This window comes from Eublepharis macularius, chromosome 2, assembly GCF_028583425.1.
Source record: "Eublepharis macularius isolate TG4126 chromosome 2, MPM_Emac_v1.0, whole genome shotgun sequence".
NCBI classification, from domain to species: Eukaryota; Metazoa; Chordata; class Lepidosauria; order Squamata; family Eublepharidae; genus Eublepharis; species Eublepharis macularius.
The window spans coordinates 132,597,698-132,624,097 of NC_072791.1; the positions used below are offsets into that span (position 1 = coordinate 132,597,698).

Consider the following 26,400-nt stretch of genomic DNA (forward strand, 5'->3'; position numbering starts at 1 on the left):
TCAGATGCTTACAGATTGATCCCTTTAAAATCTGTTCTAATATCTTCCCAGCAACAGAAGTCAGACTGACCGGCCTGTAGTTTCCCGGGTCATCCTTCCTGGGATGTGTCCTGACTGACTCATCAATGCCTAGCCCAAACCCCTGGACCTAGAAACATGAAATTTGGGGAGAACTTTTCTTTCATAATGTAAACACCCACTAAGAAGGGATTTTAAGAAATTCACTCCCTAAGGGGGTAAAAATGGGTAAAATGTGTTTTCTCAAAGGAATACAGCTTCTCTGTGTGGCTGACAGGCTACTGCCTACTTCTGCCCCCGCCCACTGCCAGCTCGGCCACTCTTCCCTGATTGGGCCAGCCTTTCAAAGTAATCTGCATTCCACACCTCATCCCCCCCCCGAGACAGTTGGAACACAGAGGTCATTTGCATATGTGGCCTGATTGGTCCTCACTTCCCACATTCTAAACAGTCTGCAGTTGCTATTGGGAGTCATTGAATGTATCCTGAGGCAAGTGCACCTCCCTGTCCCCCTCGAAGTCCACTAGGGTTACCAATCTCCCTCTGGGGCCTGGCTTTCCTGTGTGGCTGGCAGGCTCCTGCCTGCTTGCACCCACCCCTCTCTCTCTGATTGGTCAGCTGTGGAACTCTGTGCTCTGAGGTAAAAATCAGGTGAAGGAAACTGCAGACAATTGAAGAAAGATAGTACAAGACTCCTGAATAGGGATAACACGCTTTGCTTTATTCAAACACCTTTGTGAAGCTCAAGTACTATGCTATTATACTACAAAACCAACTTTAAAAAACCCCACACAAACCAAAAATGTTACATACCCATAAGTATTATAACTGTATTTAAAGTAGTTAAATACCATAGCGAAGCACAGGTATAAAGCTAGTCAATAATATTACATACTGTTTATATCACAACAGCAAAATTACAAACACAAACATTAATAATAATTTTATTAGCACATGTGACACATCTTTAATAGTCTTGTTGCTAGTGAAAAAAATTCTAAGTGTGTGCTTTTGGTGTAGTTTTTACTCAGAACCACCATATGAAAAGCAACAACCAACATGTGGGAATATAACAGGGGATGCAGTTTAAGATGTTGTGGGTTGTGAGAGTTTAAAATGTAAGGGGCAGGATTCCAAGGACTATGAAAATTTTACTTGGGGACTTCTGAGAACTTTTCAGTCTTCCCCTCCTGCACCTTGCACCAACTGAAATCTGATTCTAAAATCAGAGGATCCTCCACAGCACTATACCATGTGATGCAAAGGGCTGTTCCTGGACATTTGAACCCTACCCATGTATGCTTATACACGCCTCATTTGATCCTAACCTAATAAGCTTTTATAGGCAAGGGGAAAACTCATTATTCTACCATCGTTTTCCAGATGAATTTTTCAGAAAATGAATATACAGAAAGAATGCCATGTGAAGTACATAAAAACCCCTCTTTGTGGAATAACTGGAGTTCATATACATGCCCAAATTGACTTTCATCTACATTTGGCCTTAGACAGACCAGAGCAGGGCTTTTTTCACCTCTTGAAAGTAATCACATGTCCAGTGGCCCCACCCCCTGATCTTGTTTCGTCCTGTGTGCAGCCCAAGGCATCCAGCTCTTTAGCTTCTAGCAAAGAGCAATACTTTTCTTGCCACTTGCAAGTGGAAGAAAAGTGTTGCTTTCAAAGGCCACCACTTTTCAGCTGATGGGAGGAGGATCCTCCATCAGCTGAAAAAAGCTGCGAGCCTTGGAGGCAGCAACACTGCTTTCAAATGCCCGCTTGCTTTTTTCAGCTGAGGGGAGGGGGAAGACAGACCCTCTCCTCCCCCTCCCCTCAGCTGAAAAAAGCAAGCGGGCAGTTGAAAGCAGCGAGGCAAGAAAAGTGTTGCTGCTTTCAAAGCTGGCAGGTTTCTTTCAGCTGACAAGAGGGGGATTCCCCTCCCATTAGCTAAAAAAAGCTGTTTTAAAATGTTGGCAGCTTTTTCAGCTGAGAGGGAGGAGGGATTCCCTCCTCCTTCTCCCCCTCCGCTGAAAAAAACAAAGCAGGCATTTGAAAGCAACAACACTTTTCTTCCATATGTTTCTGCAACATTTCCCTCTTGAGAGTTCCACCACCTCTTTTCCCAGAAAAAAAGCCCTGGACCAGAGACTTGCATATCTGTTATGGAATACCTCATTGAGCCAAATACTCTCCTTACATGGTTATAAAGTCAATTAATATGAAGACAGATGTAGTGTAAAATGACTATCCAGCTGTGCTGCAAGGTCTTTGCAACTGAAATAACAGATGCATGTATCAGCTAACTGACTGTTGCTTCAAATCATCAGTGTTGCCGCTCCCCACCCACCTCTCCCACACTTACGGTTAGCTTTTCCTCTAGATGTAGGAAGTTATCAAACTGCCCCCAGCTGGATTCTTGACATGGAAGCCCTGCTCACAAGATGAACATACTTTGATCCAACTCCCTCAATTACATATGCAAGGCAAGCTCCCGTTCAGATCACCTTGCAGTTCCCTGGCAAAGTTCTTAAGAGTACAGTGGCATGCCAATCACCTTTGTGTCTGGTCACTACAGCCTGAAGTTATCTTTGCCCAGTTCAAGAACTAAATAATCTAATTTCCAGGAGAGGGCAGAATTCCCTCAGGTCAAGGATGTTCAAGTCATTAAATGGACCAACTTGCATAAAGCACAGAATCACTTACAGCTCATCCCCACTCTGCACTTGAACAGCTGGACCAAAATCAGATTGCCCACTTTTAGACCTGCACAACTATTGCCGTCTGTTTGAAAAGCAATAAAAAAACCCTGTAAAATTAAAGGGACTCATGAGCAGACATCAATACACTAATAAGTAACTCACTACTCAAAAATCTTTTTTCCCTCTTTTACTTTATGCACTTTTAAACATCGGAGGTGGTAGCAGCAGCAGACAAATGGCAAGGAGGAGGGGGTGATAAAGGCTAATCATATGAGGAAACAATGAAATCATGCAAACAAACACATTAGAAACCAGCAGGTGCTCAAGCATTTTCGCTCCCATGTCATGCATCCATCCAAGGAGTACTTTGTTCACTTTCTTCACGTAATATAGGCAACAGCTCCTCAGAAAGTCTCAATATAAAGAAATATAAGCTGCCTATAATGAGAGATGTGACTGGGGACGAACACCCTGAGCCCCCCGGATTTGCCACAGATCCCCTGCCTGAGGACCGATGGCACCCCGGCTGCAGGCACAGAGAGCCTGGGGGAGGTGACACAGCCCCAGCCGACAGAGAGTGAAGGGGAAATGGAGCCGGCCTGGGTGGCAGGCCAGGCACATGCTGTCAAACCAAGCTCCAAAGGGCAAGATGTGCACATGCATGCCTGGGATGCCAATACCTGGCCAGATGGGCTAGAAGCTCCTGGACCCACCCCAGGTGGGGCCAGCAGGCCCGACGTCCACCCCAGGGGACCGGCCAGACCCCAGGAGGCCAGTCTGGTGCCACATGAAAGGTGGTGGAGGTAGCCAAGCCGTGTCACCTGGAAAGGCCCCGCTAGCCCCATCCTGCACAAAAGGATAGAAGAGCATGGAGGACCTGGAATGAGAGGAGGAACACCTGAGAACATCCTCAGCTGGATGGCATCTAGCCCCACTCTTCAAGAAAAGATAGGAAAGCAAGGAAGAACTGGAATGAGAGAAGGAACATCTAAGAGCTTCCCCAGCTGGATGGCATCACGAGCAATCCACCCAGGGCTGGGAGGCTGCCCAGGGATAGGAGAGCACCTGGGAGGAAGGGAGGGGGAAGGGGGAAGAAGCTCTATAAAGGCAGACTCAGCCAAGAGGTCGGGGTGGGTTGTGTAGGAGTGGTTGGGGAAGGGAGGGGGAGGGGGAGGGGGAGGGGGAGGGGGAGTTCACTTAGCAAGGGACAGTGCAGGAGGGAAGAGTAGAGGCTACAGAAGGATAGGTCTGTAGGTTGCTGAGATTGTCCCCACTATCCAGGAGACAATCCCAAGCCTGCTCGTGCCCAAGGCCCCTCCCGTGGATACTCGCACTCAGAGCTTCACTGCTGCCATGGCGGAACCTGACAAGATGTACCTTTGAGGATTCTTAGAAATGCACCATTTGAAATACAGAAGCTATATGGAAGGGTTCGTCTATAAGGCAGCAGCTACACAAGGTGTAGGGTTCCCAGGTGCCCGCAGGTGGCAGGCAAACTCCCAGGGATTTGCTCCCTTGTCTGCCAATCACTGGGTGATTGGCAGGAGGGAGCAAGCTCCCAGAGCTTGCCCGCCACCAGAAGGCACCTCAGGAGCACGCGCCGTGCACATGCTCCCACCCGCTGCAGACGCACTTCCACACTTCGTTTGGGGCCCAAACTGGCAGAATTGGCTCCATGCAAGCACAGAAGTGCTCGCCCAACCAGTGCAACATCACTTACAGAAGTGACGCTGCCTCACAGCCGGCATGGTGACATCACTTGCGGAAGAGATGTCATCATGTCACCGCCGGAGCGTGTGTGTCCAATGTGCGCACACGAGGATTTAAAACAGCCCAGGAGAAGTATGTGCCAGGTCCCAAACCTCCCAGCAGGAGGATAGAGGGACGTGACAACCCGACCATGGTGAGCCATTTTGTGTGTACTGGTTTGCCACACAAATCAGCCATACAATACGTTTATCTCCCCATGTCTATAAGCTACACACCAAACATTTATTGGTTGCAACAAGATAAACCACAGAATGGAGGCTAACCCATAATAAGGCAAAAAAAAAAAAGAGAGAGGATCACCATGCAGACAATAAACATGCAAATGAGGGTCAAATAGACTCCATATAGCAACCATATTTGTTCAAGAAGCCTAAGATGAAGAAAAACTATATCAAACAAATAAGACACTTAATTATCAAAAATATAATAATAAGAATCTGTGGTCTAGGAGGCAAAGAACAGTCTCTCTTTCACGCTGTCCTTTGAAAACCATACACTGTCTGATCTGGAAATCATGTTTTGTCAGTAAAAAGTAATAAACCATCAGCCATCCTTCATATTATTAATCTACGTAAATCCCATTAAAGTCAAAGGCAGTTAAGAAGACCAAAGTAATCAAATACAGAAAGTAAAACATACGATACCTGAAGTCTGCTTGAAAATCTACATGGAAGTACAGCAACTTTTCGAGATTATAAGAAATTGACATTGACATTGACATTGACATTGATTATAAGAAATTGACAGAGTTCTCGGTTAATATCCTGGAAGAAAGAAGTCCTTGAAGTACTGATGTTCTTATTCAGTGAATTCTTTTGAAAAAATCCTCCACTTGACCTCATATTCATGAGAAGGGTTTTTGTTTCATTTTTAATTAAACATGTAGCTTAGATGTTGATGAGACCTATGATCGATTTAGTTCTAGCTATTTTTCACTAAAGCACTTTTGTATTTGTTATCTTGCATCCTATTGATATAGCCTATAGTTTATGCAGTTGCACTGCTAATAGATTTTGGACACAGACAGAACTTCAGACTCACAGCTCTTGTTCTGTCAGCAGAACAAACTACTTTTTCTCTTTGGGGAAAGGGGACAGTACAGGAAAGACTTTCAGCAACAAATGTTGAACAGGCCTCACTAAGACTTAGCTCAGAATCCATTTTAATGCCTGAACATAGGAAAATAACAAAAGGAAAGAAAGTGTATGCATAATGCTTTTTTCTCGCAACTGAACAACTTACAGCCTCCATTTGCAATCTAACATATGTCATCAATGCCAGCACCAACAATGCCATTCCACAGTCTATATAGAACAAATTGATCAGTCTCTATACAAAATAAACAGAAAAATCAGATATCAAAACAGCAACATTCAGAAAGTCATCAAGGATTTTCTGCCAATGACCTAAAAGTCACCTTTATTCATCAAAAGCATTATTTATCAAAATAAATTCAAATTGTTAAAAAAAGAAATTATCAGGAAGTTTGACTGTACTCATCAAGATCAAACTGTCTTACTTATTACAAGTGTTAAAATACCTTAGCAACACTGAGGTTGTTATTGCCAACTGCTGCTGCTGCAAATGATCACTGGCACTTACCTTGTACATATTCGCACAGAAATGTCACAGACATAAGACACTTTTAGACATTAAGACAACATGTACCAGGACACTGCTCCCAATATTCATGCTCGCCATGATGTCTAAACAGGGGCACCATGGGTATTCTGCACGCACATAATTGCTTTGGTTTTCATAAACTGCTCTGTTTTTCTCTTGTCTATCTCTTTAAGGCACAACACGTACATCTGAAGAAATGAACTCTAGTCCATAAAAATAAGTTATTCTTTATAGTGTCACCAGACTTCTTTTTGGCTTTGCTCAACAGACATTGCAATTTGCACCTGAAAGTGATACTGTGATCATTACAAAACTAAGCAAGCTTGGTCCTGATCAATGCCTGAGTTACAATTAGAGATGGGCATGATCCAAAAAAAATTGCCAATCCAGCTGATCGTGGATCAGTGCCGGTGACGATCCCGACTAAACGATCCACACCGATCATCTCCCGTTCCCGATCCGTGGATTGCGAAGGCCAAAGCGGGGCGAGCTGCTATTCCCAGCTATGTGGGAAGATGAGTGTTGGCGGCGGCCACCGGGCACGGGGAGACAGCGACGAGCTGCCTCCCCTCAGGGGGCAGGGGGTCTGGCCGCTCGCCGGCAGCACCCCCCATGTGCCCACCCGCCAGGCCAAAAGGGAGCACGCTGGTGAGAAAAGAACGGTGGGTGATGCCAGCGGCATCTGTGTTTGTGTTTGGCCTTCTGTGTATGGCCGTCAGAGCTGCCTATCAGGGTTTGCAGGGATGAGATTGGATTGCCCATGGCTACAAAATACCCCCTTCCCCCTCCCTCCCCTGGGTGTCTTCTCCCAACTGGTAACTGCTTTGCTGCTCCGTGGTTGGAAGGAAGCCCTGCTGATCAAGGAAAGCTGGGCTTCCATTCGGGTTTCCAGGGCGACAGAAGGAGGGGAAACACAGCTCAGGCATTCCCCTGGCTCCATTGCCCCAGGAATAGATTACTGGCGCCTGAGTGTCTGGCTTCCCGATCCAGCCCTGATCCAGCCCCCCTCCTGATCACTGGATCGTTGGCCGTGGCCGATCACGATCCGCTGAGTCACAATCGCGTGATCGCCATTATCATGGGTTTTTTTGGATCGTAATGCGGATCGTGCCCATCTCTAGTTACAATTCTAAAAGAAGAACAAAACAAAAATATACAATCTGTAGTAATGAAGACTGACAGACTACTCCAGCATCCCTAAATGTAATATAAATCAAAGCAAACAGAGTTCTGGCCTGAAGCAACACTTATCATTACAACACTGCTTAAATTGTTGTCAGACACATCTGCAATTGCCTAGCCTACACCTTACATTTATTCATGAACGCAAACAGTCAGAACTACCCATATATGGAAATCAACATGTCTAATTCTCAACATGGTCAAATCTGTGGATACTTAAATTCAAAGTTTGCAGACATGAACAGATAAGACAGCTTTTTCTGGAAATCTAAGAAAAGCTCCAGGTTTGCAGGAAAATATGAAATCTAAAACTAAAAAACCTGAAATAATAGAATCAGCCTCTCTAACTTGAAGAAAGAAGATCCCATGGCCATTGTGGATGTTGTTAGAAAACCAAAACAGCACTGTCAGCCTTCAAGCCTGGGTTTCTGTCAGCAAAAGCCAAAGGCACGGGCCAGGGCCCTTTCTAAGGCTGTTTTGACCTTTGAGGAAGAACTCTTTGAGGACAGGCTCAGCAGCAACCATCAGGCAACTTCATATCATCATGTAACTTGCATTACTCACCCAAGTCTGGAAGTGATTAGAGTTTCCAACTAGGATTTGGGAGACCCAGGTTCAAATCCCCTCTCTGCCATGGAAGCATGGAGGGGCAGATAAAAGGTACATGGGTGGGAAGAAGAGAAGAAAGCAGCGAAAAGATATGGGAACTGCCAAGAAGAGGGAAAGAGGAAATAGTGTGGGGAGGGGATTCCCCATTGCACAACTGGGCCCAGCCAGAACTGCACAACTGAGACCTGACTGGCAACTAGCATCATGCAACTTGGCCAGACTTTTCCTGGAGGAGTGGGAGCTGAAGACAAGTAGGTTGGTTGGTGGTGGCTGGAAAGAAGAAAACAAAGCAAAAGAGAGAGAGAGAGAAAGTCTATGGGAGTTTTCAGGGAAGGGAAAGAGGAGGAGGAGAAATTAGATCCCTCCATCAAGTCCTTGTAGGTCCCCTGCTTGTATATAATCTATTACAACAACCAGTCATTGATCATGCAGCCATTCCAAGGAGCCCACAATTGTGTTTCTGAAACTGAATTCTGAAACTGAATACACAGAATTTCACTAATTTTCAAGCAAATACACTCTGAAAAAACAAAAATAGCAATAACATAAGGTCTTTTTAAAGCAGAGTTCTTAGACTAAGCTTATTTCTATTAATAAATCTGCCTACTAGACTTCAATATGTGATAAGCTCCCAGCATATGAAATAGATAGCGGAACTCTTGATAATGACATAATCAACTAAATAACTGAGGAGTGTAAGTTCAAAATCGATGCCCTTATCAACAGAAATGGCAAGATGCATCTGCACCAGACCCTGTTTATAGGCAACCTGGCACACACATTTATTCTGTAATACGCTTCAATGATAACCATTTCTCATGTAAAGTTGTCCAGAAAACAAATTCAATCAAACTGCATCAAATTCAATCTACTGCAGCCCTCAACTCATTTGGCTTTTTTTTCACAATAGTCTCCTCCCTTTTCAACTAGCAGAAAAGCTGATAATGCCCAACCTGATTAATATAAATGACTGTGTGAACATCTTCATCACTCTAGCTCTATCTATATGTTTAGACATTATGATACACAGTTGCATTGGTTTCCCAGTGCGCACACTCAAAAAGAGACACTTATGTTGTCATACATGCAGAACCACCTCAGTATTCTAGAACAAGTTCTCTGTTTGGAAGTCTCTAAACAGGAGAACACAAAGATTAGGTATTAAAATCAAGCTTCCAGTTGTGGGTGGAGGGGATGCAGGACAATTGCCAATCCAAGGAAAATGCAGTGGAGTAAATTATGTTGCCTTTCAGACACCTTCTACATCAGCATTTTTCATATAGTGCCCGGATATAATCCAGCCCCCAAACTTTGGGGCAAATATTATAAGTTTTGGTCTGCCAAATATTATAGCTTTGTATAACAAAGCAAATTTTATGCTACAGATCACGAGGAAAGGGACTGAAAATAAAACAGCTAATATCGTAATACCCATATCAAGATCTAATTCTCAACATGGCCATATCTACGGATACTTTAAACCAGAGACTGGAGTCATGAACAGACAAGACAGATACTTGTACAAACTTGAGAAAAGATCCAGATTTGCAGGAAAAATCTGAAACCATTTTTTAAAAAACACTGTGAGTTAATCCCCCTCCCCCCCCCATAATAGCAGCAGCTCCTGCAGTTTGAAGAAACAATAATGGATAATCATAAAGATAGAAAAGATACAGAAAGGAGCAACCAAAGTGATCAAGGGTTTGGGGTCACTTCCCTTTCAGAAAAAGCTAAAGTGTTTCAGGCTTTTCTGTTTATAATGTAAGAGGAGGATAAAATTATGCAATGTGTGGTGGAAAGAGAAAGAACCTTTTTCACTCGTCCAAAATTTTTAAATAACCCATTGAAGTTAACAGGCAACAGTATTTTTTCACACAATTAATTATTAATATGTGGAACTCACTGCCACAGACAGCGGTAGCAATTAGCATAGGTGGCTTTAAAAAGGGGTTACACAAATTCATAGAGGATTAGTGCATGAATGATTTATGTTCAGCAGCAGTATCCATCTGAACACCAAGAATTTTGCTGCAGCAAACTAAAGGAGATAAATGTTATGTCAATTGAAGCACAACAGGCATTGTTCTAAATTCTTCATATAAACCTTAATGAAAACTCAGTGAATCCCTGAAAAACAAACTCATAAAAAGGACCAACAGTAGCAGCAGTGACCAGTGACAATTCATAGTAATGTTGGACATATAATTCAATATATGATTACTCCATGTTCTTAACTGTTTACATGGTTAAAAAAATAAAAGGGAGCAGTCCAGTTAGTTTCCCAAGAACCCTACAATTTGCTTTTTACATCTGTACTTTTGTAGCTTAAATTTCTATGAACATCTTGTTCTCCCTATTTCCACTGTAAACTCAAATGGTCAAGCATTTCACTATCTCTACAGCATAACCCACAACAGAGCTACTAATACTGAATGACGTTGAACAAACAGCAATTCTCCACTGCCTAGCAATTAAAGTTGATAAGAGGTCTATGTTGTTCGGGAATTCTTTTCAGCTCTAGCAGCAAGCTCTGGAATTGCCAGCCACTGAAGGTTTTTATGACATTGCTTTTTTTGAATGCACAGTCGAACTAGAGCTGATAAGAACTTATATATGCTTGCCTGGTGTTTGCCCATGACCAAGACTGTTGACAAGGGGTTCATTGTTGTGAAAGACACTAACGAATCCCCAAGGACACCCTGGAACATTCCAGCACTTTTCAAAGAGGTGCTACTTTCTCATTGAATCTCACATTGCTAAAATAAATCCTTCCATGTGCTAATGCGGCTCTGTTTTCTTTGATGGTGATACATGTAGTAGAAAATTAGAAAGTGCTGTTGAAGAAGCAGCAGCAATAACAGAATTCAGTGGCAAGTTTTAGGGCTAAAAGTTTGCTTGTTTTTAGAAGATTTTTTTAAAAGACAAATGTCATTTAAAAATAACCATTTGCCTTTTGATTATTCCATTAAAATATAGTAAGAATACTTACAGCAAAATTTCAATGAGGATGCCAAATGAAACATTTTCTCTTTAATAAAAGCTGCCATTCACTATTACAATGAAAAAACTTGATATTTTTATTTATATCAAATTTTCAAATATGGGACATTCTGACTGCATAAAAAAATCACATCGGGAATTTTTTTTTAAGTTTTATCTCTCTGTATGTGGAACTTCCAGGTTTAAAATAATAATAATAACAGTGTGCTTATTCTAGGCCGATTAGTGCCCACTCTATGTGGTGAACAAAATCAGAGTTATTATTATCCCCACAATACAGCTGGGAAGCTGGGGCTGAGTGTCTTACCCAAGGCCAGCTGTTAAGCTCACGGCATTAGTGGTATTCAAGCCAGCAGAGTGCTGATTCGCAGCCTAACCAGTATGCTAACAAGAGAGGGAGGCAAAATTGAAATCTTCCATTAAAGATACAAGGCACAATTCAACTATGAAAAAAGCACTTATAGCTTTCCAGGACAGTTATGCAAGTGTTCCGAATATGCTCCAGAGCCACCCTTGCTTCTGTAGCTGCTTTTTCCAAAGCTGCTTCTGAAGGCCAGTATCTACCTTGAGCAACATTTACTGCAGCATGAGAAGTTGCAACAGGAACTGACTGCAGGTTGAAGCACTGTTGTGAGTATACACTGATTTTTTGGGGGATGAGCTGTCCCATGTGCTTAACTCTCCCTTTGAAATCAATGTGATTTAAAAGTGGCTCACTTTACATTTCATGTATGTGTTCATCATGAACAATACACTGAAGAGTTCTCTGTTGGGAAACAGTATTGGCTACTTATACGGTTTTTTTATATGAGCAAATAAAGGCAACCAAAAACCCAAAACCAACCACATGCACGTAATACAGCATCATGTGCTACTGTTCCTTAGGTCTTCATATAAGTTAACATTAAATTCTACCACTTGGTTGCTAGAAATCTAGGATACTGAAGTCCTGGATTCACATTCTCTACATGAGCTTACATTATGCCAGTTGTAACTTCGTTCTAAAATGAGAAAAGAGTAATATTAAACCTCTAGCAAGATGTGCCTGAAAGTAAGTCAAACAAAAGTGAATTATAACTTGTTTTCTGTACCTTCATTAGGAAATCAACCCCAAGGACTACTGTGACAATTCCCTTTTACAGGAACAAAACTGCAAAGTCTAGTCCTGAGGTAGGCAGTCTTTTGGCTTGAGTTCCAAAAACATTCTGCATCTGCCTATGAAGATGTTGGTATGCAACCAAACAAAACAGGTGGGGGAGGGGGTGAGCCAGATAGGTTTGAAGCAAGCCGAGTCACATTAACCTCAGGGTCTCACCTGGTGGCTCTGCAGTTCTGAGAGGCCATGACAGGCATAAGCCACTGGCCCCAGCCTCATTTATTTGGGAAGAGATTTGGTTCTATGTGCAAAGCAAAATAGTTCCGTATACTGTTGTTGGCAAATGTGCCAGGAGTTGCTTACCCCTGCTCTAGTCTACCTCTATGTAGAATATGAAAAACAAGAGTTTGAAAGAAAGGAAACTCTCAAGTCTAGATGTGAAGCAGTGACAGAGCATGCAGAGCATATGGGATGGGTCTGTCCATCCACTGCTTAAAATGTCCAGCTAAAGAATAATGACCACTGACACAGTCTATATTTCAGTTGACCTACAAAACATGCACTGCTGATGCTAGAAGAATCATTTGTCTGATGAATAAATTATAGTTCAAAATTACAGCGCATGAGTGAGAGACTTCAGTGGAATAGTAAAGAAAGTGGAAACTTTGACAATTCTTTTCAGAATGCAGGGCTACGGTACATATCCTAGAAACTTACTTCACATTTTGGTTTCTGTGTTTTATAAGCCGTTTGGATACCAGCCAATGGCCTCAAAAGAAATATCAAAATACCTTTTTTCATTTTTGCAACATAGAATCCCTCACTTTTCTTCTTTCCATGGCCTCTGAATGTGAACACATAGAATATGTAGGTTCTTTTTCTGCTAAATGGTTGTGACCACTGAACCCAATTCTATAAAAATGCTTTATATTAGCAAATTGCAACAGGTAGATTATTCAAACTTATGTTCTAATATCAGTTTGTCAACATTTCCTCAATAAGAGAAAGCAACTGAAAGCCAGTGTGGTGTAGTGGTCAGACTGTTGGACTAAGGCCGGGAACTCCCAGGTTTGAATCCCCATTGTGCCACGGAAGCCCCCTGGGTGACCTTGAGCCCATCACACACACTCAGCCTAACCAACCTCACCGGGTAGTCATGTCAATGCCTCAGTTTGCTCATCCACATCCATCTTCCCTGTTTCTGTAACACAAGGATGGGTGCTGTCCCTAAAATGCTGGCCTCCATAACTGAGGCCAGTGGCATGTTGTGGAGGAATGGCCTTCCAGGCACCACAGCTTATGTTAACAAAGGGGGAGGCTTCAAGGGAAGCATACCCAACAGAACTGCCTCAGATTGGGGTGGGGGAGGGGTGGGGGATACAATCACATACAAACAATTCAAGAGATAAAGAAACTAATTCTGACATGGGGTAAACAACAACATAGCTAGTATTCCAGATTTCATTTGATTAAATCTTTTTTGCTTCCCAAAATGATATTTTTGTTTCGCACTATTCCCATATCGATACCACACAAATTGCTGAGACAATGGCAAACAATCTTTAATAATTTTTATGGAATTACGAATGACCCAGAATTGCATTTCATATACTGCGACAAAGTCCTCAAAATGGGGGCTTCAGATATCCAGACACTGAACTACATGCACATTCAATCCATCTCTCTACTATATTACAAATACTAAGATCCAAAGAAGAAACAATCTGGTCATAGGTATCAGACTCATTACACCCCCCTTTGCCAATTCACAAAATACTATGGTACAAAAGGCTCCTTAGACCAACTCAAACTGACAATAACGTATTTTGGACAGATCTAATAAAAATGTGGGATCATTATAAATCTAAACTACTCCCACCATTGTCATGGTACTCAGCTATTCTTTTTCAAGAATGGTTCCCACCAGGCTGCAACTTTTTAAACCGTAAGCAATGGACATTTTTAGAAAATATACGCCTTTTAGACATAACTTCTTATATGGGCCTTTTAACAAAAATTGACTTAGAAAAGAAACTGAACACTACCATCCCCTGGTTTATGTATCTACAACTGGTCAATATGGCAAACAAAATACATTTAAAAGACATAATATCAACACCAAAAACACACTTTGAAGAACTCTTAGACATGAACACTCATCACAAAAGGGGGCTGATCTCAAAAATCTATAAAATTATTATAATTTTCATAAGCCAAAACAATATGCTTATCAAAATAAATGGCAGCAGGATTGTGATATACAAATCTCTCAAAACCAATGGAAAGAAATTTGGTCTTCTTCCACATTAAACTCAAAAGCAATAAATATAAAACTCCAATCATTTAAAATTCTAACACGTTGGTACCTAACCGCAAAGAAGCTATCTGTTATCACATCAAAATATCCACCCGTGTTGGAAAAAATGTGGAAACATAGGTATGTTTGCCCACCTTTGGTGGCAATGTCCTAAAATCAACGCATTTTGGGAGGAGATATTATTTTTTTTTTCTTTTTTTTTATAACTACAAAACACTACACCAGACTATCACAAGGAAAGGGAAGAGGGAAGGGACAAAGGGGAGTGGAAAAAGAAAAAGGGGGGGGAATGAACTACAAACACTAAACACTACACTTCAATGTTTCCCTTCATACTGTCATAATACAAAAATAGCTCCATAGAATAATGATGGAGTGGTTAATCATACAGAGAATAAACATTTCAAATTCTGATTAAACTTTCCTCCCCCTTCTGGGTCCCGGACGCAATTCTCTCTGTGCAACTGCTGTTGCAATGCTCTCCTCCTCCCCCCCCCCCTCCGGCTCCTCCTTTTCTTCGTTCTTGGTGCAGCAGAGTTCTGGGTTTTTATTCTCAAAATCCTTTAGTTGATCTTCTGATAATATCTTATAGGCCTGATCTTTATATCTGAACCATATTCCTTCCGGGAATAACCATTTGTACTTTATTCCATGGTCCCTCAGAAGAGCTGCAAACTTTTTATATTTAAAACGCCGTTTCCGGACTAGAAATGGAACGTCCTTCAAAATCTTGACTTTCAAACCCATAAAGTCCAAATCCGCATTGTATGAGTTATATAGGATGGTGTCCCGAATCTTTTTAGTTGAAAAGTCAATAATGATCTCACGAGGCAACTGTCGCTTTGTTGCATATTTTGAAGAAGCCCGACGGACCTCCAAAATGGCGCTTTTAACCTCTTCTTTAGTCGTCCTCGCGGGTGTCGCCAGTAATTCCGAGACCAAATCCCACAGATCCTCATTTTCCTCCTCTTTCACGTTTTGGAGACGCAAAATTGTCTGCGTTCGTTCCACTTGTAGCCCGATCAGTTGGTTCTCCACCAACTTCAGCTCCTTTTTTGTAGCCTTCACAAGTGACGCACTTTCCAGAGCAGACTTTTCTGCCCCCCCCGCTGCTGCCTTAATGGTTTTCACCTCGCTTTCAATTAAGCCCACCCTTTGATCAGTTTCGTTCAGCTTGTCAACAAAGGGTTTTATGGCTTCCACCACCGCCCTGCGCACCAATTCTTCGAGCGACTCCCCTTTCTGCAAGGTGGCCGAGATTGACTTACCGAGAGCGGGACTTTGCTTCTTTGCTGCCATTTTTGGGGGGGGGGGCGCCAACAAAATTCTGGAACTCCACGAAGGGGAAGAGCGAGTCTTCTTCAGATCAACCTCTCCTTCACAAACGCTTGTAGAACAGAAGGGATTCGCTTGTTTACAGGCTTCCGCCTGTTTCTTTTACTTGCCGTTTCTCGTTGCCCGGCGGCACTCGAGGCGCCGCGCACATCTGCCGGCCTCCATAGGGACAAACGGGCAATTCCCTCCCCGCATTGATTTCGGGGAGTTCTTCCCGCCGCGTCCCGGACCCTGGCTCCCTCCCTGGGAGTCCTGGGGGCTAATCCTTGCAGATCAGCCGCCCGGTCAGGGTGCCCGGTCGTTTCCTCCCGGACCAGCCGAGAGGAGCGTCCGGCATGGCTGAGAAAACGAAACCGAATCCTTGGGAGGAGATATTAAAACAAATAAAATTAATAACAAACTACGACATACCTTTAGAACCTCAATTAATATTCTTAAATTTATGGCAAGATATAAATGTACCAACTCCGCAAAGAGAATTAATTAATAACTTACTTGCTATAGCAAAATCATCAATAGCTTATTTTTGGAAAAATCAGTCTCCACCATCCTTGAACCATTGGTATACCAATGGGATCAGCTCATTATAGATAACAGATAATTTATCTGTTAATTCCTCTACATCTAATTATTATGAAAAATGGTGGTCTTCCTTAGATTTTATCGATAAAACTGAAACACTTCCTCCTAATCATCTCTATCAAGATATATTGAAAGTCTAGGACTACAAGCTAAATTATCTATATCAGCATATTGTGAATTTTCCTTTGTGTTTTGCAAACTATAGGCAACAGTAAACAACTGTTTTAAATGTTTTTTGTAACCTGCAATCTTGTATAACTATTATATTACCCCATACATTTGCTGTTTATTGCTCATTGTTGTTATCTTTTTATATTTAATAAAAGTTTTTAAAAAACAAAAGATTGGGGTGGGGGGAATACTCGCAGCCCATAACAGGGCTTTGTGCAGACTCCCTCAACTGGACTTCCTTTGGGCAGAGGACAGGGCACAACTGTGGGTCAAGGTGCCTGGGAGCTGGCTCTCTGTACTCCCTCCTTAAGGTGGCAAAGGAACACTTGGATTCATTCCTTCACAGGATCAAAGCCCCAAAGTCAATCCAACACAGTCACAAAGTACTTCCTCACTGGATGTGTAAGGGTCATTTGGATGCTAGCAGCAACTGCCTCGGTGAGGTCTCCTCCCCCCCCCCGCCCCGTGAGGCCATGGACTCTCCCAAGGCACAACAGACCTGGCTGTGGCTTGCACAAAGCTGAACCCTGTGCTATCACAGCACATGCCTCTGTTTTTCTTGAGGCAGGATCAATCCAAAAAGGGAGACTTGGGAGCATGGCTGCAGCATGGCCATCACAGTGCCCAGCAATCCTCTCAGACTGCATTTCTAGCCTGGCTCTGGGCGCATCCTCCCTCAGGCAGCTAGTCAGCCTGAGAGACTGCCTCACTCACAAGCAAGCAGTACAAGGGATGGCTCAACCTGCCTCCAAACAGCCTCTGGGAGCAGTGCACACAGGCACAGTTGCCCTATGATACAAAGGGAGTTGGCAATCTGTGTCCACGCATCCCCTTCATGGCTGGCAGTTCAATAAAATCTGTATTGTTCCACTGCTCTCTCCCTGTCTGTTTGCTTGTATGTGGATGACATGAGTTCCACACCCCTCCCTGCCTCAACTCCTCCCACCCATCTGTCACTTCCTGTAGGGGTGTCCTTTTACACATCCCAGAGACTGGCCTCTGGCTCAGAGGCGGTAATGCTGTGGTGACTCCCACAGGTGTCACCAGGCCTCTGTTTTGTTCTGCTGCACAACAGAGCAGTGGACCAGTGGCACCTTAGGGACTGAGCTCCCACTTCCTTCCTTCCCCCTACCCAGACATACTGCAGGGAGCTGGGTGTGACTTGGAGAGTTGTCCAAGGCAGTGTGGGAGAAGAGGGTTTTTGAGGGAGTCCCACACTCTCCCACAGCACTGCTGGCATCTTGTTAACGCATGGGGGGGGATCCAAGGTCAATGCTACAGCACCGCTGCCATGGATGCAGCAGGTAGGGAGTTATGGAGCCTCATCCCAGCCAAGAAGATGGATCTCTGGGGCACCACATTGGCTACGCTTTTTGTGTTGGGGGGAGGGTCAGAATGATGTAAGTTTGTATTTAAATTCACTGACATAAAACTTCCTTTAACAGATTCTGTACAAGTGGGGGACCAGCAAGGACTTGCAGGGATCATCTCATTTTACCCTCCCCCACCATGTCCTCTTTCCCAGCCCTGCCTCCCATAGCGTCTCCTCATTCTCCAGGTTCTTCTTCTTCTTCCCACCCACATTTGTCTGTTTCTGTCTTCACTTCCCTCCCTAGCAGCCTCTTCCCTATGGCTCAGTTGCATGGGTGCTCCAAAACTCTAACCACTATACTGAGCTGACTTGGGGAGGGGGTGGCCATTGAACAATAGCAAGCAGCCAGGATTGGATGAGTCATGCAAGTCATGTGGTATCAAGTCACCTGGTGCCTGCTGATGGTGCTGGCTCCTTTGAATTCTCCCTTGAAGACCAAAATGGCCATGGAAAGGGCTCTGCCCCCTCCCCCTGACTTTTATTGACAGAAACCTAGCCTGGCTAAACTGTGATGGTCGCTTAGCAACAGCCACTAAGTTAAAGCTACAGGTGCTCTGGTTAAAGCTACTAGCTAAACTGTGATGGTTGCCTAGCAACAGCCACTAAGTTAAAGCTACAGGTGCTCTGGTTAAAGCTACAGGTGCTCCTTTTATAATTTTGTGGTTTTTTAACCCCCATGTATATTTTTTTAGATTTTAGATTTTTCTGCAAACCTAGGGCATTTTTCAGATGCGTAGAAAAACACGCCTTATCTGTCTGTGACTCCAGTCTCTAGACTGAAGTATCCACAGATCTGGGCCACTTGGCTATTAAGTATATAAGATGCATATGTCTTGCAGTGAATGAAGTTCTGATTTTACATTTAGCTGTAGCTCACTCGGGCACCTTCAGAAGTTGAGTATTATTTTATACCCAAGTGCATATGATTTTAAAGACATCTAATCTCTTTTCTATGTATCTGGAAAACACTGCTGCAGTAGAGATATTGACACATTACTGTTAAGGAATTCATAAGAGTCTAACTGGAGGCAAAACAGCAATATTCAGTGTAGGTTGAATCATGAAGGAAAAGAGCACAGCACCACCTATAATCAAGGTTACAAATTATTTTTTTGAGTAAAGGTTTATTTTAAAATACATTATTAACAATAGAAAGTGCATAGAACTTACACAAGCACTACATTTGAACTAGATTTAAACTAACAAAAACACATTCAAAGTATGTAACAGCACAACTAAATTATATGATAGCTCTCTTCCCCTTGCCTTGGTTGTTTATACCCAGACTTTAAAGTCAATCTCTTATTTTATCTCTATAATATAATTACCTTAATTTATCTTAGTTTTAACCTAAATAATCAAAGAAATCTTTCCATTTTCTCCAGAATTCTGATATTGGTCTATTGTGCATATAGGAAGTTAATTTAGCCATTGATGCATATTCATACATCTTGTTGTCCACTCAGGCATGTCAGGGCACGAATCTGTTTTCCATTCTGCCGCATATAGTACTTTCGTGGCTGTCACCATATACCAGAAAAGATCTCCCTGTTCTTTTCTAACATTATTCAGTAAAATATTTAATAGCATATTTTTCAGGTTCAGCTCAAACCTGAGTTTAAGAATCTTCTTTGGGCATAGTATACCATGGAAAGAACATTTTGTACCAGTTCTGTCTTAATTGGCAACCTGTACATTTAATATATTTAATTCATAGATCTTTCCACTGATTCATGGAGATGGTTTCCCCCAAGTTTTTCATCCATTTTAATATACAGTTTTTAACTTGTTCCATTTCTGTGTGGTGGTGCAGTAGAATTTTATAATTTTTTCCTTGTAAATGCTTCAAGTCACCCTTATTAGTAATTCAAATTCTGTTTTTTCTCTTAATCTTCCACCTTCTTTGAGAGTTTGTTCTTTGAACTTAGATACTATTTGATGATACATCAACCATGGAATGTTTTCCCCTTGAGCTTGGATTTCTTGCCGTTTTCACATTACTTTGCTTATCTGTCATAAATTCATAGCTGAACTGATCAATTCTATTTCTAGTGGTGACATCACAGTAAGTGTTTATTGATGACATCGGTGGCAACATTGGTGGGCTCAATCTATTTCTGCATTGAAACCATATTTTAAGTAGTCCATCTCTTAGTATATGAACACCATCTTCCTTTTTAATGGATTTTACTGATTTCTTAAGCCATAAATAGTTATGAATACTCTCTTTAGCATCAGTTGTCTCCAATTTGATATGTCTTCTACTCAGATTTATAATCCAATCAGTTATCCAAACCAATGTTGCTGCCTAGTGGTACAATTTAATATTCGGTACTGCCAATCCTTCTTGGGTTTTTTTTCATCCATACTTTAGATCTTATTCTTGGTTTCTTCCTTTTTCATATAAAATCATTTATTACTTTCTGCCACTTGTTTAAAATCTTTTGATCTATGTGATCACAGGGGGATCCAATATGGCGACTGACTAGGAACTCACTAAGGTGAGCTCCTGAGCTGGTTCTGGGTCCTGAACTGCATAGCTAGATAGGGTTGCGAAAAACAACCTGAAACCTGCCCCTTACTGTCCCTTACACTTCAAGCTGCATGTGCCAGTTTTATCTGGGGAATTATTTAGCTCTTTCTAACAAGAGGGCTGAAGAATCCCCAGAGCTCCAAAGACACAGAAACACCCAGCAAGAGCAGAGCCAGCAGCAGAAGCCAGATAAGTCTGCCTGGATCATTTCTACATATTACTATTAGATACTTTTAGATTGTGCTAAGATCTTTTTTTCTTCTTGTAACTCTTTGCTTCATATAAGAAATTCATATAAGGATTCAACAGAAAGCCATAAGCACTGCTTTATTTGGTTGTTTGGGAGACGGAACTTGCAAAAATCAAGCTCTCTCCATGGAAGGCAGGGTGGATAAAAATCAATGATTTTTTTGATTTAAATCGGATTTTTTTTATTTAAATCGGATTTTTTGATTTAAATCGGATTTTTTTTATTTAAATCGGATTTTTTTAAATAAAATGCTTTTTGAGGAAAATATATTACCATCCAAAGGTTATTCCATCATGAAATAAAGATTAGTTTTTAATTATGTAGAATAAGGCTGTATATGTTTAATTTTTTTGGTAAATAAATTCCATTAATCCATTCACAATGTCATGCTCTTCCAGAGGTTTTTGTAAGATTATTGGGCAGTTTCTCTGCCTACAAGATATTATCACAGATGCTTGGTTTTGCAGTTCTCAAAACTGAATTTGTGTCAGCTCAGCAGAGATCACATGCCTCTTCTTCACAGCAAAAATGTTATAACATGAACAGAGTTGAGAAAAAGACCTTAATCCTATTGTTCTACAAACCTATGAAGACAGAATCAACCTCTCCAGTGCTAAGATTCAAGAAGTTCAGTGAATAGAAACAATATTTTTCTGATTGTTTGGAGTGGAATAGATCTGCACAAGAAGAAACTAAGTGTGAGGAGGGAGGGGCAAGCAGTACAAAATAAAAGTGAAACTTTCTGAGCACAATACTGCACAAGTCTTTGGATCTTTTGTGTGTATGACCTGAGGTTTATCACATTCTTTCCTTGGAGGAAAAAACCTATAATGGCAGAAGGCCGTAAAAGAGACCCAGTTTGGGAATACTTTAATGAAGTTCCTTTACCTATCGGTAAGGCAGGCATCTACTTGCATATTAAAGTTATACCAGCAAGAATTAGTCTTTATGTAGAAAACTATGATTTAAATCAAGCCTTAATGACTAGTGATTTAAATCGTGATTTAAATCATGATTTAAATCAGTTTGATTTAAATCAAATCCACCCTGATGGAAGGTTACAAATCATTTTGAACATTTTGAACTTGAAATTAAATTGAATTTTTTTGTTTCTTTAGTGATTTCTTTTTTAAAAAAGGCCTAGTGGCATATAGTCACACTGTGAACTTTGGCTACATACATCATCAGTAAATTAGAGCATGCTATACCTGGAAAAGAGAAAGATGTGGTTGCTGAGGATCCAGAAATCTAGGAAAGGAGAGCTCTACTTTTTATTTGGCAAAAAGAAAACTGTTTCAGAAGTTCAACAGTTCATTCTTTAAAGGCATAGTTTTTACATACAAGTAGGAGAAGCAAAGCTAAAGACAGGTGCATATGGTCACCTGTCTTTGGTGACCATATCGTCATTGATTTTTGTGACACGGAATTCTCTGTTCTCCCTACCCTGTGGTGAAAAAATCTGACTCATGGAAGACACCATAACAGAGCCCTCTGTGCTTAGAGATGCATGTACAGGGTTGGAAATATTTATTATAAGTAATGCAAGAACAGCCATACCTTTTCATATATAGCTCCTGACCTGAAAATTCATAATAATAAATACTAAGAAAAGCAACAGCCTATGAAACTGCCCTAAATCTTATTGAAGGCTGTAATCCTAAAAACACTTTCCTGGAAGTAAGCCCCTCTGAATAAAAATGTGACTGACTTCTGAGTAGTCCACTTTAGACAACTCCCTAAATTGTAGTGACTTCATATTTTACTTTTTGATACATTTAAATATATAGTTTTTATTGAGAGGAAAGTCTCACGGCTTTAAACTCAAGGCAGGTCATGGTTCATCTATTATAGGCAGAAATTAGTATCTGAATACTTCCCATGAAAAAAATTTTAAATGAGGCAAATGAAAATCCTGAAATATATTCTTCAGTGGTCAGTGCAAAACCCAGAATAATGAGAAACAAAAACTGATAAATTTAACATGTTAGTAACCAACCGAATAAAAAAAAAGAGAGAGAGAGAGATGTGATACAGACTGATACAATTGTGTTTCTTAACTCAATTTAAGATATCATTCATTATGACAGATAATTTTAATTTCAAAGTCAGGTTCTGTTGGGAACACAAGTGTAATTAATATCATTTGCCATATTTTAATTTCAGTTATACACTTATTTTTCCTTAAATTTTTCAGTAACTTGTTTCAGATGAGGGGCAGGAGGTATTTTTTGCTCTTCCTTTGTTTTTTGATTTGCAGCTGTAAAAGGCAGAAAGGGACAAGGTTTATGTTTGTTTGTGGCAGTTTCACAATCTGCTGACACTTCAAATATTGTTTTTTTACCCCACTATAGCTATGTATGGTTTCCTTTACAATAATATAATAAACTGGACACTCTGCAATTCAGTTCTTAGATTCTGTTAGAAAGAAAACAAGAGTGAAATGAAAGCAGCTGTCAGTATAAACAGAGCTGAAAGAACAAGTTACATATTTTATCAAAGCAAGCTAGTTGGCAATAAAAAAAATGAGTGAAGTAGTGAAACCAGCCATGTTAAAAGTAGTGACAAAAATGCAAAACAAGAGGACACAAAAAGGACATGTACTAAATGGGATTTAAAGTTTTATAAACTATCCTAGCCTCCCCTCATTCACTAGAAAAGAAGTTCACTAGAAAAACACAACTATCATGAAGCCTAAAATTATCTCTGCTCCTAAGTCACCCATTGTCAGTAGGTTACATTTACCAACTTCAAAAATTTAATATTATAATTTTAATGTTAGATTGGGGGGTGCAATCCTGCCTCGCCGATGTCCACAAAAAACAAAAACAAACAAACATTGATTTTAATGGAATGGATGCAGCCAATCAATGTCAACTCAATTTTATTTTTTAAAAAACACATTTTCACAAAAGGATGTCGCACATACTTTTTAAAAATTTCACAAAGGTTTTAAATTATGATATATCTCAAGTCAAGGCCATATCGTTCATGATCTTTTTTGCAAATCCATCCAATACTAGCTAAAGCTATATTCTAGCTTCTCTTTGCTTCTTTTGCTGAGCCCTTTTCATCAGTTCCACCAGGTACAGTAACTCAAAGAAACTGAAGTGCTCACAAAATAGACACAGCTTTGCAGCTGTTTACTCATGTCCAAAAAATTGCACAAGAGTTTCACTGATGAATTCATTCCAGTTTTTGTGATTATATATGCCTAATCAAGCTGCAAGGGTCATTACATTTCTAGACTACATATCTGATAGCTTGATATGGACATAAAGCTTTCCCCCTCAGATAGCAGACAACAGCTAATATATTTAGTCAGTCTATTCATTATGATAAAACAGTAACACCCAATTTTGTCCACAAAGCACAAAGTGTGCACAGAACTATCATCTAGTATTGCACTCTAGTAATATTACAATAAACTGATGGCTAATACAAATTCAGGGCGATCACAGCCATGGGACAGCTGGGGCACCTGGCTCAGGCTGGGCAGGGCCCTCGACTGCCCATGGCCCCATTCCAGCCCTACAGAGTGGAAAAGGAAGAAAAGGTGGTATACCCCCAGAGTTCAAACAACAGCCAGCCAGCTCAGTGGTCACAGCATGCACTACCCGCCCCCTCTGGGGCTCAGGTCGCAGCCAGCTGGCTTGGCAATCACCATGCACCCCTTTCTTGAGCCTGAGGTAGCACTGATGCGGTAGTGGTGATAGCAGTGATTCTGGGGACCTATCCTAAACTTTTGCCCTTGGCCCTAGACCCCAAAAGGCCACCCCAACAAACACTTGAAGCTAATTCAAATAAGAACTTTTTTTCTTACAGCAGCTCAGGTACAATCACTGTTGGGAAAGAGATGTATCCATACACTTGCAGGGATTCTGCTGGGCACTCCACAGACAAACTAAAATATGCCATATCTACAATTAGAAAATTTTTGATTCCTTAAGGACAAAGAGATTTACCAAAAGCTGCCAGACTGACCACAAAATAAGAACTGCTGAGTTGCTATACCATAAGTGATTCCTAACCAGATTTGAAACCAAAGCAAAACAAGAAAAAAAATCATCAGCTACCAGTTATTCAGGCAATTAGATATGCTACTAACGCTATTTGATTGCATCATTTAATACTGTGTGGTCTGCCTTGAGTCTCAGTGAGAAATACAGGCTATAAATAAATAAAATAGTGAGGTGGTGCAACAGTTAAGGGCCACTTATGAGTTACAAGTTCAAGTCTCCACACCTGTAATACAAGAAAAACAATGCTGGACTACTATATAGTGTTGTCACAAGAATTTTTGACAAAGTACGTAAAGTGCTTTAAGTATTCCAGAAAGGCACAAGAAGTCCATGAGTAACAATATCTTTCCTACATCTTCCAACTCTAATATTGGCACAGGGACTGATCAGAAGTGTCTGCTAATATAATTATTCACAGATTATAACACAGTAAAAATTATAATTTAAAAAATTACGGTAAGTACTCTATAATATTATGTAATAGCACTGAGCTAGTTGACTCATAGTTCAGCACCAGCAGCTTTTAAACAAATACCATTTGAGAGGTGGGATCAGGCAAAAACAAAACACCACTGTCTGAAACTTCTTTCCCTTCCTTATTCAGAGCTGTCGAGAGCCACCATGGGCCACCAGAAAAAGATCCCATCTGGGGGCCCCTAATTCAAACTGATTACCATAAATCACTTGGCTTCCTGATACCATAAATAGAAAATAATTGTTCAGTTGTTAAGAAACAGTAAGGAAAAAGGGATGGGATTATTAAATAATAGATTTTACTTAAATAATGATTTACACTGTACAAAAAGTAATATGGTGCCAAAAAAAGAGCAAGCAGAATCAGAAAGACACCCAGTTGAGAAACCTAGCTAGAATACTGAAGTGCACTATAAATTTAATACAGATGAGGCACAAATTACCTGAGAATAAGCCACGTTGACATCAGTCTCTCAAAAAAATACTCAACTGAAAAAAAACTTTAAAATATTTCTACTCACCCAAAACAAAAAAGCAAGCTCACAACAATGTAAAGTTGTTCAATAAGGAAGGAAAATTGAAAAGATGTGAAAAAGTCTTATCCTTCATGGAACATCAAGGCACAATCAGCCAAGTTCTCTGGATTTTCCGAGAATTTCCCTTCAGTGGTCATTTCCTCCCCCTACCAAAGGAAGCTTTATATTTTTTTTAATGAGCACTAGAATATCAATATATCAATACAATGTTATAATAAATATGTGCACCAGGTTCTATGAATTCCAATGATATAAGGGGAAAGGAGTTGCTGGAATTTACAAAACCTGATACATATGGACCCCTAGAATTTTGTCCCCCTCTTGGTATTCCTGTCCTTATTTCTCCTTTTAAAAAACAAAATTAAAGTGTCCTCTATTATATCTTCTATCTGTACTGCCATCCATCATAGCCCACCTACAGATCACATTTACCCAGAACAATACTAATAGCAATAGCTATTAGCAAAGAGTCCAGTAGCACCGTTAAGACTAACCAACTTTATTGTAGCATAAGCTTTTGGAAGCCACAGCTCTCTTCGTCAAATGCACAGAGAGCTGTAGCTCTCGAAAGCTTATGCTACAATAAAGTTAGTTAGTCTTAAAGGTGCTACAGAACTCTTTAGCAGACTTAACTCTATTGCAGACTAACACAGCTAACACCTCTGGATCTATAGCAATAGCTATTGTTTCCCAGTTTAAAAACTTCATGATATTATAGTATATGATTACCTATGAAAAGAGGCTTTTCAAAATCAGTAGGAAGATTACAGTGCAGTCCTATGCAGAGTTGCTCCAGTCTGTCCACTGAAATCAATGG

At 41.0% G+C, this 26,400-nt stretch overlaps 1 protein-coding gene across 1 annotated transcript in view; it reads right to left on the reverse strand.

The window, feature by feature from the left end:
• KCNQ1 (potassium voltage-gated channel subfamily Q member 1) overlaps positions 1-26,400 on the reverse strand; it is a 520,763-nt gene that overhangs the window by 487,526 nt on the left and 6,837 nt on the right. The gene's annotated exons all lie outside the window — the stretch shown is intronic.